General features: G+C 49.4%; 1 protein-coding gene across 8 annotated transcripts in view; it reads left to right on the top strand.

Annotated features, from left to right (window-relative positions):
- fbf1 (Fas binding factor 1) overlaps positions 1 to 12,234 on the top strand; it is a 134,773-nt gene that overhangs the window by 103,493 nt on the left and 19,046 nt on the right. The gene's annotated exons all lie outside the window — the stretch shown is intronic.

Here is a 12,234-nt window from a genome sequence, read left to right as displayed (position 1 = left end):
ACTGTAACTGGGAGAAACGAGGAACAGTTACACCAGGTAACACAGGCGGGAGGCAGGGAGAGAGGACAGATACTGTAACTGGGAGAAACGAGGAACAGTTACACCAGGTAACACGGGCGGGAGGCAGGGAGAGAGGACAGATACTGTAACTGGGAGAAACGAGGAACAGTTACACCAGGTAACACAGGAGGGAGGCAGGGAGAGAGGACAGATACTGTAACTGGGAGAAACAAGGAACAGTTACACCAGGTAACAGGAGGGAGGCAGGGAGAGAGGACAGATACTGTAACTGGGAGAAACAAGGAACAGTTACACCAGGTAACAGGAGGGAGGTAGGGAGAGAGGACAGATACTGTAACTGGGAGAAACAAGGAACAGTTACACCAGGTAACAGGAGGGAGGCAGGGAGAGAGGACAGATACTGTAACTGGGAGAAACAAGGAACAGTTACACCAGGTAACAGGAGGGAGGCAGGGAGAGAGGACAGATACTGTAACTGGGAGAAACAAGGAACAGTTAGACTCGGGAACAGTGCCGATGGATTGGAGGGTAGCTAACGTTACCCCACTATTCAAAAAGGGGGGTAGGGAAAAAGCAGGTAATTACAGACCTGTAAGCCTTACATCAGTTGTGGGCAAAATGCTGGAGTCCATCATTAAGGATGAAATAGCGGAGCACTTAGCAAATGGGGACAGGATAGGACAGAGTCAACATGGATTTACAAAGGGTAAATCGTGCTTGACTAATCTATTGGAATTTTTTGAGGGAGTAACTGGTAGAATAGATGGGGGAGAGCCAGTAGATGTGGTGTACCTGGACTTCCAAAAGGCCTTCGATAAGGTCCCACATAAAAGATTAGCATGGAAAATTGAGGCTCATGGGATAAAGGGGAAAGTTTTGGCGTGGATAGGGAACTGGCTGTCAGATAGAAAACAGAGAGTTGGAATAAACGGCTCATTTTCTGAATGGCAGGCAGTAACAAGTGGGGTACCACAGGGATCTGTCCTGGGCCCCCAGCTGTTCACAATTTACATTAATGACCTGGATCAGGGAGTCGGATGCAGCATTTCCAAATTTGCAGACGACACTAAACTAGGAGGTGGGGTGGGCTCAGAGGAAGAGACCAGGAAGCTCCAGAGCGATTTGGACAGACTGGGCGATTGGGCGGATAAATGGCAGATGCACTATAATGTGGACAAGTGCGAAGTTATCCACCTTGGGTGCAGGAACGGGAGGGCAAATTATTATTTAAATGGCAATAGATTGGGAGAGGGGGAAGTACAGAGAGACCTGGGTGTTCTTGTACACCAGTCACTGAAGGCGAGCATGCAGGTGCAACAGGCGGTCAAGAAGGCAAACGGTATGCTGGCCTTCATAGCAAAAGGGTTAGAATACAGGAACAGGGATACCTTGCTGCAGCTGTACAGGGCACTGGTGAGACCACACCTCGAGTACTGTGTACAGTTTTGGTCGCCTCATCTGAGGAAGGATGTTCTTGCCATGGAGGGGGTGCAGCGGCGATTCACCAGGCTGATACCAGGAATGGCGGGAATGACCTATGAGGAGAGACTATGTAGTTTAGGGATGTACACACTGGAGTTTAGAAGATTGAGAGGGGACCTCATAGAAGTGTATAAAATTCTGACAGGTCTAGACAGACTGGATGCAGAAGGAATGTTTCCCTTGGCGGGTGAGAACAGAACTAGAGGACATAATTTAAGGATAAGGGCTAAACCATTTAGGACAGAGATGAGGGGGAATTTCTTCACTCAGAGAGTGGTGAACCTGTGGAACTCATTGCCACAGAGGGCAGTGTACGCCAGCTCATTAAATATATTTAAGAGGGAATTAGATATATTTCTACGGGCAAAAGGGGTTAAGGGTTACGGAGAGAAGGCGGGGACGGGATACTGAATTAAAGGATCAGCCATGATCTCATTAAATGGCGGAGCAGGCACGAAGGGCCGAATGGCCTACTCCTGCTCCTATCTTCTATGTATCTATGTATCTATGTTACACCAGGTAACAGGAGGGAGGTAGGGAGAGAGGACAGATACTGTAACTGGGAGAAACAAGGAACAGTTACACCAGGTAACAGGAGGGAGGTAGGGAGAGAGGACAGATACTGTAACTGGGAGAAACAAGGAACAGTTACACCAGGTAACAGGAGGGAGGCAGGGAGAGAGGACAGATACTGTAACTGGGAGAAGCGAGGAACAGTTACACCAGGTAACAGGAGGGAGGCAGGGAGAGAGGACAGATACTGTAACTGGGAGAAACAATGAACAGTTACACCAGGTAACAGGAGGGAGGCAGGGAGAGAGGACAGATACTGTAACTGGGAGAAACAATGAACAGTTACACCAGGTAACAGGAGGGAGGTAGGGAGAGAGGACAGATACTGTAACTGGGAGAAACAAGGAACAGTTACACCAGGTAACAGGAGGGAGGCAGGGAGAGAGGACAGATACTGTAACTGGGAGAAGCGAGGAACAGTTACACCAGGTAACAGGAGGGAGGCAGGGAGAGAGGACAGATACTGTAACTGGGAGAAACGAGGAACAGTTACACCAGGTAACAGGAGGGAGGCAGGGAGAGAGGACAGATACTGTAACTGGGAGAAACAATGAACAGTTACACCAGGTAACAGGAGGGAGGCAGGGAGAGAGGACAGATACTGTAACTGGGAGAAACAAGGAACAGTTACACCAGGTAACAGGAGGGAGGCAGGGAGAGAGGACAGATACTGTAACTGGGAGAAACAAGGAACAGTTACACCAGGTAACAGGAGGGAGGTAGGGAGAGAGGACAGATACTGTAACTGGGAGAAACAAGGAACAGTTACACCAGGTAACAGGGGAGGGAGGCAGGGAGAGAGGACAGATACTGTAACTGGGAGAAACAATGAACAGTTACACCAGGTAACAGGAGGGAGGTAGGGAGAGAGGACAGATACTGTAACTGGGAGAAACAAGGAACAGTTACACCAGGTAACAGGAGGGAGGTAGGGAGAGAGGACAGATACTGTAACTGGGAGAAACAAGGAACAGTTACACCAGGTAACAGGAGGGAGGCAGGGAGAGAGGACAGATACTGTAACTGGGAGAAGCGAGGAACAGTTACACCAGGTAACAGGAGGGAGGCAGGGAGAGAGGACAGATACTGTAACTGGGAGAAACAAGGAACAGTTACACCAGGTAACAGGAGGGAGGTAGGGAGAGAGGACAGATACTGTAACTGGGAGAAACAAGGAACAGTTACACCAGGTAACAGGGGAGGGAGGCAGGGAGAGAGGACAGATACTGTAACTGGGAGAAACAATGAACAGTTACACCAGGTAACAGGAGGGAGGCAGGGAGAGAGGACAGATACTGTAACTGGGAGAAACAAGGAACAGTTACACCAGGTAACAGGAGGGAGGTAGGGAGAGAGGACAGATACTGTAACTGGGAGAAACAAGGAACAGTTACACCAGGTAACAGGAGGGAGGCAGGGAGAGAGGACAGATACTGTAACTGGGAGAAACAAGGAACAGTTACACCAGGTAACAGGAGGGAGGCAGGGAGAGAGGACAGATACTGTAACTGGGAGAAACAAGGAACAGTTACACCAGGTAACAGGAGGGAGGTAGGGAGAGAGGACAGATACTGTAACTGGGAGAAACAAGGAACAGTTACACCAGGTAACAGGAGGGAGGTAGGGAGAGAGGACAGATACTGTAACTGGGAGAAACAAGGAACAGTTACACCAGGTAACAGGGGAGGGAGGTAGGGAGAGAGGACAGATACTGTAACTGGGAGAAACAAGGAACAGTTACACCAGGTAACAGGAGGGAGGCAGGGAGAGAGGACAGATACTGTAACTGGGAGAAACAAGGAACAGTTACACCAGGTAACAGGAGGGAGGCAGGGAGAGAGGACAGATACTGTAACTGGGAGAAACAAGGAACAGTTACACCAGGTAACAGGAGGGAGGTAGGGAGAGAGGACAGATACTGTAACTGGGAGAAACAAGGAACAGTTACACCAGGTAACAGGAGGGAGGTAGGGAGAGAGGACAGATACTGTAACTGGGAGAAACAAGGAACAGTTACACCAGGTAACAGGAGGGAGGCAGGGAGAGAGGACAGATACTGTAACTGGGAGAAACAAGGAACAGTTACACCAGGTAACAGGAGGGAGGCAGGGAGAGAGGACAGATACTGTAACTGGGAGAAACGAGGAACAGTTACACCAGGTAACAGGAGGGAGGTAGGGAGAGAGGACAGATACTGTAACTGGGAGAAACAAGGAACAGTTACACCAGGTAACAGGAGGGAGGCAGGGAGAGAGGACAGATACTGTAACTGGGAGAAACAAGGAACAGTTACACCAGGTAACAGGGGAGGGAGGCAGGGAGAGAGGACAGATACTGTAACTGGGAGAAACAAGGAACAGTTACACCAGGTAACAGGAGGGAGGCAGGGAGAGAGGACAGATACTGTAACTGGGAGAAACAAGGAACAGTTACACCAGGTAACAGGGGAGGGAGGCAGGGAGAGAGGACAGATACTGTAACTGGGAGAAACAAGGAACAGTTACACCAGGTAACAGGAGGGAGGCAGGGAGAGAGGACAGATACTGTAACTGGGAGAAACAAGGAACAGTTACACCAGGTAACAGGAGGGAGGCAGGGAGAGAGGACAGATACTGTAACTGGGAGAAACGAGGAACAGTTACACCAGGTAACAGGAGGGAGGCAGGGAGAGAGGACAGATACTGTAACTGGGAGAAACAAGGAACAGTTACACCAGGTAACAGGAGGGAGGCAGGGAGAGAGGACAGATACTGTAACTGGGAGAAACAAGGAACAGTTACACCAGGTAACAGGAGGGAGGCAGGGAGAGAGGACAGATACTGTAACTGGGAGAAACAAGGAACAGTTACACCAGGTAACAGGAGGGAGGCAGGGAGAGAGGACAGGTACTGTAACTGGGAGAAACAATGAACAGTTACACCAGGTAACAGGAGGGAGGCAGGGAGAGAGGACAGATACTGTAACTGGGAGAAACAAGGAACAGTTACACCAGGTAACAGGCGGGAGGCAGGGAGAGAGGACAGATACTGTAACTGGGAGAAACAAGGAACAGTTACACCAGGTAACAGGAGGGAGGTAGGGAGAGAAGACAGATACTGTAACTGGGAGAAACAAGGAACAGTTACACCAGGTAACAGGAGGGAGGGAGGGAGAGAGGACAGATACTGTAACTGGGAGAAACAAGGAACAGTTACACCAGGTAACAGGAGGGAGGCAGGGAGACAGGGAGAGAGGACAGATACTGTAACTGGGAGAAACAAGGAACAGTTACACCAGGTAACAGGAGGGAGGCAGGGAGACAGGGAGAGAGGACAGATACTGTAACTGGGAGAAACAAGGAACAGTTACACCAGGTAACAGGAGGGAGGTAGGGAGAGAGGACAGATACTGTAACTGGGAGAAACAAGGAACAGTTACACCAGGTAACAGGAGGGAGGCAGGGAGAGAGGACAGATACTGTAACTGGGAGAAACAAGGAACAGTTACACCAGGTAACAGGAGGGAGGTAGGGAGAGAGGACAGATACTGTAACTGGGAGAAACAAGGAACAGTTACACCAGGTAACAGGGGCGGGAGGTAGGGAGAGAGGACAGATACCGTAACTGGGAGAAACAAGGAACAGTTACACCAGGTAACAGGGGCGGGAGGTAGGGAGAGAGGACAGATACTGTAACTGGGAGAAACAAGGAACAGTTACACCAGGTAACACGGGCGGGAGGTAGGGAGAGAGGACAGATACTGTAACTGGGAGAAACAAGGAACAGTTACACCAGGTAACAGGGGCGGGAGGTAGGGAGAGAGGACAGATACTGTAACTGGGAGAAACAAGGAACAGTTACACCAGGTAACAGGAGGGAGGTAGGGAGAGAGGACAGATACTGTAACTGGGAGAAACAAGGAACAGTTACACCAGGTAACAGGGGCGGGAGGTAGGGAGAGAGGACAGATACTGTAACTGGGAGAAACAAGGAACAGTTACACCAGGTAACAGGAGGGAGGCAGGGAGAGAGGACAGATACTGTAACTGGGAGAAACAAGGAACAGTTACACCAGGTAACAGGAGGGAGGCAGGGAGAGAGGACAGATACTGTAACTGGGAGAAACGAGGAACAGTTACACCAGGTAACAGGAGGGAGGTAGGGAGAGAGGACAGATACTGTAACTGGGAGAAACAAGGAACAGTTACACCAGGTAACACGGGCGGGAGGTAGGGAGAGAGGACAGATACTGTAACTGGGAGAAACAAGGAACAGTTACACCAGGTAACAGGGGCGGGAGGTAGGGAGAGAGGACAGATACTGTAACTGGGAGAAACAAGGAACAGTTACACCAGGTAACAGGAGGGAGGCAGGGAGAGAGGACAGATACTGTAACTGGGAGAAACAATGAACAGTTACACCAGGTAACAGGGGAGGGAGGCAGGGAGAGAAGACAGATACTGTAACTGGGAGAAACGAGGAACAGTTACACCAGGTAACAGGAGGGAGGCAGGGAGAGAGGACAGATACTGTAACTGGGAGAAACAATGAACAGTTACACCAGGTAACAGGAGGGAGGCAGGGAGAGAGGACAGATACTGTAACTGGGAGAAACAAGGAACAGTTACACCAGGTAACAGGAGGGAGGCAGGGAGAGAGGACAGATACTGTAACTGGGAGAAGCGAGGAACAGTTACACCAGGTAACAGGAGGGAGGCAGGGAGAGAGGACAGATACTGTAACTGGGAGAAACAAGGAACAGTTACACCAGGTAACAGGAGGGAGGTAGGGAGAGAGGACAGATACTGTAACTGGGAGAAACAAGGAACAGTTACACCAGGTAACAGGAGGGAGGCAGGGAGAGAGGACAGATACTGTAACTGGGAGAAACAAGGAACAGTTACACCAGGTAACAGGCGGGAGGCAGGGAGAGAGGACAGATACTGTAACTGGGAGAAACAAGGAACAGTTACACCAGGTAACAGGGGAGGGAGGCAGGGAGAGAGGACAGATACTGTAACTGGGAGAAACAAGGAACAGTTACACCAGGTAACAGGGGAGGGAGGTAGGGAGAGAGGACAGATACTGTAACTGGGAGAAACGAGGAACAGTTACACCAGGTAACAGGAGGGAGGCAGGGAGAGAGGACAGATACTGTAACTGGGAGAAACGAGGAACAGTTACACCAGGTAACAGGAGGGAGGCAGGGAGAGAGGACAGATACTGTAACTGGGAGAAACAAGGAACAGTTACACCAGGTAACAGGAGGGAGGCAGGGAGAGAGGACAGATACTGTAACTGGGAGAAACAAGGAACAGTTACACCAGGTAACAGGAGGGAGGTAGGGAGAGAGGACAGATACTGTAACTGGGAGAAGCGAGGAACAGTTACACCAGGTAACAGGAGGGAGGTAGGGAGAGAGGACAGATACTGTAACTGGGAGAAGCGAGGAACAGTTACACCAGGTAACAGGAGGGAGGCAGGGAGAGAGGACAGATACTGTAACTGGGAGAAACAATGAACAGTTACACCAGGTAACAGGAGGGAGGCAGGGAGAGAAGACAGATACTGTAACTGGGAGAAGCGAGGAACAGTTACACCAGGTAACAGGAGGGAGGCAGGGAGAGAGGACAGATACTGTAACTGGGAGAAACAAGGAACAGTTACACCAGGTAACAGGAGGGAGGCAGGGAGAGAGGACAGATACTGTAACTGGGAGAAACAATGAACAGTTACACCAGGTAACAGGAGGGAGGCAGGGAGAGAGGACAGATACTGTAACTGGGAGAAACAAGGAACAGTTACACCAGGTAACAGGAGGGAGGCAGGGAGAGAGGACAGATACTGTAACTGGGAGAAACAAGGAACAGTTACACCAGGTAACAGGAGGGAGGTAGGGAGAGAGGACAGATACTGTAACTGGGAGAAACAAGGAACAGTTACACCAGGTAACAGGAGGGAGGTAGGGAGAGAGGACAAATACTGTAACTGGGAGAAACAAGGAACAGTTACACCAGGGGGAGGGTGAACAGCCAATGGTCGTGGTCCACATTGGTACCAACGACATAGGTAAAAAGAGGGATGAGGTCCTGCATCAAGAATTTAGGGAGCTAGGTAACAGATTAAAGAGCAGGACCTCAAAGGTTGTAATCTCTGGATTACTCCCAGTGCCACGTGCTAGTAAGTATAGGAATGGGAGCATAGAGCAGATGAATGCGTGGCTAAAGAGTTGGTGTAGGGGGGAGGGTTTTACTTTCCTGGATCACTGGGCCTGCTTCTGGGAAAGGTGGGACTTGTACAAGTCGGACGGGTTGCACCTGAACCAGAGCGGGACAAATATCCTTGCGGGGAGGTTTGCTAGCACTGTTGGGGGGGGTTTAAACTAACTTGGCAGGGGGATGGGATACAGAGGGGAGCTGAAATAGGGGGGGATGTGCTGCCAATTATAGAGAAAAAAACAAGTCAGCTTGGTAGACAGGGCAAATATATAAGGGCAAGGCTGGATGGCATCTATTTTAATGCAAGGAGTCTTGCAAATAAGGTGGATGAACTGAAGGTGTTGATAAACACATGGGAGTATGATATTGTTGCTATCACGGAGACATGGTTGAGGGAAGGGCAAGACTGGCAGCTCAATATTCCGGGGTACAGAATCTTCAGGCGAGACAGAGGGGGAGGTATAAGAGGAGGGGGTGTCGCAATATTAATTAAGGAGTCAATTACTGCAGTAAGGAGGGATGATATATTAGCAGGGTCCTCTAATGAGGCCATATGGGTGGAGCTTAAAAACAAAAAGGGGCAAGCACTTTGCTGGGAGTGTACTATAGGCCTCCAAACAGTCAGGGGGAGATAGAGGAACAGATATGTAGGCAAATCTCAGAGAAATGTGCAAATAATAGGGTAATAATAATGGGGGATTTCAACTTCCCCAATATTAACTGGGATAGTCAGAGTGTGAAAGGCTCAGAGGGTGTAGAATTCTTAAAGTGCATCCAGGAGAGCTTTTTGAGCCAGCATGTAGAAAGTCCTACAAGAGAGGGGGCGGTACTGGACCTAATTCTAGGGAATGTGGCCGGCCAAGTGGAAAAAGTGCTAGTAGGTGAGCACTTTGGTGATAGTGACCATAATATGGTAAGATTTAAGGTGGTCATGGAAAAGGACAGGGATGGGCCGGAAATAAAGGTTCTAAATTGGGGGAAGGCCGATTTTAATAGGATAAGGCAGGATCTGGCCAAAATGGACTGGGATCAGCTACTTGTAGGAAAATCCGCATCGGAGCAATGGGAGGCTTTCAGAAGGGAGATTGAGATCATACAATGGCAACATGTTCCCGTAAAGGTCAAGGGTGGTTCCAAAAACCACAGGGAACCTTGGATGTCAGGGGATATACGAGAATGGATTAGGAAAAAAAGGAGGGCTTTTGGTAGATACAAAAGGCTAAAGACGGAGGAAGCCCTAGAGGAGTACAAAAAGTGCAGGGGGATACTTAAAAAAGAAATTAGGAGATCAAGGAGGGGCCATGAAATAACACTGGCAAGCAAAATAAAGGAAAATCCGAAGATGTTTTATAAGTATATTAAGGGTAAGAGGATAACTAGGGAAAAAATAGGGCCCATTAGGGACAAAAGTGGCAATCTGTGTGTGGAGCCGGAAGATGTAGGAGGGGTTCTAAATGAATTTTTTGCATCTGTTTTCACTATGGAGAAGGACGATGTAGACATAGAAATAGGGCGGGGGGACTGTGATATGCTCGAACATATTAACATCGAGAGGGAGGAGGTATTGGCGGTTTTAGCTGGCCTAAAAATGGATAAATCCCCAGGCCCGGATGAAATGTATCCCAGGCTGCTGTGTGAGGCAAAGGAAGAGATTGCGGGGGCTCTAACACATATATTCAGGACCTCTCTGGCCACAGGGGATGTGCCAGAGGACTGGAGAACCGCTAATGTAGTACCATTATTCAAGAAGGGTAGTAGGGAAAAACCGGGGAACTACAGGCCAGTGAGCCTAACATCAGTGGTAGGAAAATTATTGGAAAAAATCCTGAGGGACAAAATTTGTCTCCACTTGGAGAGGCAAGGATTAATCAGGGATAGTCAACATGGCTTTGTCAAGGGAAGATCATGTCTGACTAATTTGATTGAATTTTTTGAGGGGGTGACTAGGTGTGTGGATGAGGGTAACGCAGTGGATGTGGTATACATGGATTTCAGTAAGGCCTTCGATAAAGTCCCGCACAGGAGACTGGTCAAGAAGGTAAGAGCCCATGGAATCCAGGGTGCCTTGGCACATTGGATACAAAACTGGCTTAGTGGCAGAGGGTGATGGTCGAAGGTTGTTTTTGTGACTGGAAGCCTGTGGCCAGTGGGGTACCACAGGGATCGGTGCTGGGTCCCTTGCTGTTTGTGGTCTACATTAATGACTTGAATATGAATGTAAAGGGTATGATCAGTAAGTTCGCGGATGATACAAAAATTGGTAGGGTGGTAAATAGCGAGGAGGGTAGCCTCAGTCTGCAGGACGATATAGATGGGTTGGTCAGATGGGCGGAACAGTGGCAAATGGAATTTAACCCGGAAAAGTGCGAGGTGATGCACTTTGGGGGGACTAACAAGGCAAAGGAATACACAATGAATGGAAAGACCCTAGGCAAGACGGAGGGTCAGAGGGATCTGGGTGTGCAAGTACACAGATCCCTGAAGGCGGCGGAACAGGTGGATAAGGTGGTAAAAAAGGCATATGGGATACTTGCCTTCATTAGCCGAGGCATTGAATATAAGAGCAAGGAGGTTATGATGGAGCTGTATAAAACACTGGTTAGGCCACAGCTGGAATACTGTGTGCAGTTCTGGTCGCCACACTACAGGAAGGATGTGATCGCGTTAGAGAGGGTGCAGAGGAGGTTCACCAGGATGTTACCAGGGCTGGAGCGCTTCAGCTATGAAGAGAGACTGGGCAGATTGGGTTTGTTTTCCTTGGAGCAGAGGAGGCTGAGGGGGGACATGATTGAGGTGTACAAAATTATGAGGGGCATAGATAGGATGGATGCTGAGGAGCTTTTTCCCTTAGTAGAGGGGTCAATAACTAGGGGGCATAGATTCAAGGTAAAGGGCGGGAGGTTTAGAGGGGATTTGAGAAAGAACTTTTTCACCCAGAGGGTGGTTGGAGTCTGGAACTCACTGCCTGAAAGGGTTGTGGAGGCAGAAACCCTCACAACATTTAAGAAGCATTTGGATGTGCACTTGAAATGCCATAGCATACAAGGCTACGGGCCAAATGCTGGAATATGGGATTAGATTAGACAGGGCTTGATGGCCGGCGCGGACACGATGGGCCGAAGGGCCTCTATCCGTGCTGTATTACTCTATGACTCTATGACTCTATGACAGGTAACAGGAGGGAGGCAGGGAGAGAGGACAGATACTGTAACTGGGAGAAACAAGGAACAGTTACACCAGGTAACACGGGCGGGAGGCAGGGAGAGAGGACAGATACTGTAACTGGGAGAAACAAGGAACAGTTACACCAGGTAACGTGAGGGAGGCAGGGAGAGAGGACAGATACTGTAACTGGGAGAAACAAGGAACAGTTACACCAGGTAACAGGAGGGAGGCAGGGAGAGAGGACAGATACTGTAACTGGGAGAAACAAGGAACAGTTACACCAGGTAACAGGAGGGAGGTAGGGAGAGAGGACAGATACTGTAACTGGGAGAAACAAGGAACAGTTACACCAGGTAACACGGGCGGGAGGCAGGGAGAGAGGACAGATACTGTAACTGGGAGAAACAAGGAACAGTTACACCAGGTAACAGGAGGGAGGTAGGGAGAGAGGACAGATACTGTAACTGGGAGAAACGAGGAACAGTTACACCAGGTAACACGGGCGGGAGGCAGGGAGAGAGGACAGATACTGTAACTGGGAGAAACAAGGAACAGTTACACCAGGTAACAGGAGGGAGGCAGGGAGAGAGGACAGATACTGTAACTGGGAGAAACAAGGAACAGTTACACCAGGTAACAGGAGGGAGGTAGGGAGAGAAGACAGATACTGTAACTGGGAGAAACAAGGAACAGTTACACCAGGTAACAGGAGGGAGGCAGGGAGAGAGGACAGATACTGTAACTGGGAGAAACAAGGAACAGTTACACCAGGTAACAGGAGGGAGGCAGGGAGAGAG

The sequence above is a fragment of the Somniosus microcephalus genome, chromosome 21 (genome assembly GCF_052327205.1).
Source record: "Somniosus microcephalus isolate GS21.2 chromosome 21, FLI_Smic_1.0, whole genome shotgun sequence".
In the NCBI taxonomy this organism is placed as follows: domain Eukaryota; kingdom Metazoa; phylum Chordata; class Chondrichthyes; order Squaliformes; family Somniosidae; genus Somniosus; species Somniosus microcephalus.
This window is presented reverse-complemented; position numbering and strand designations above follow the sequence as displayed.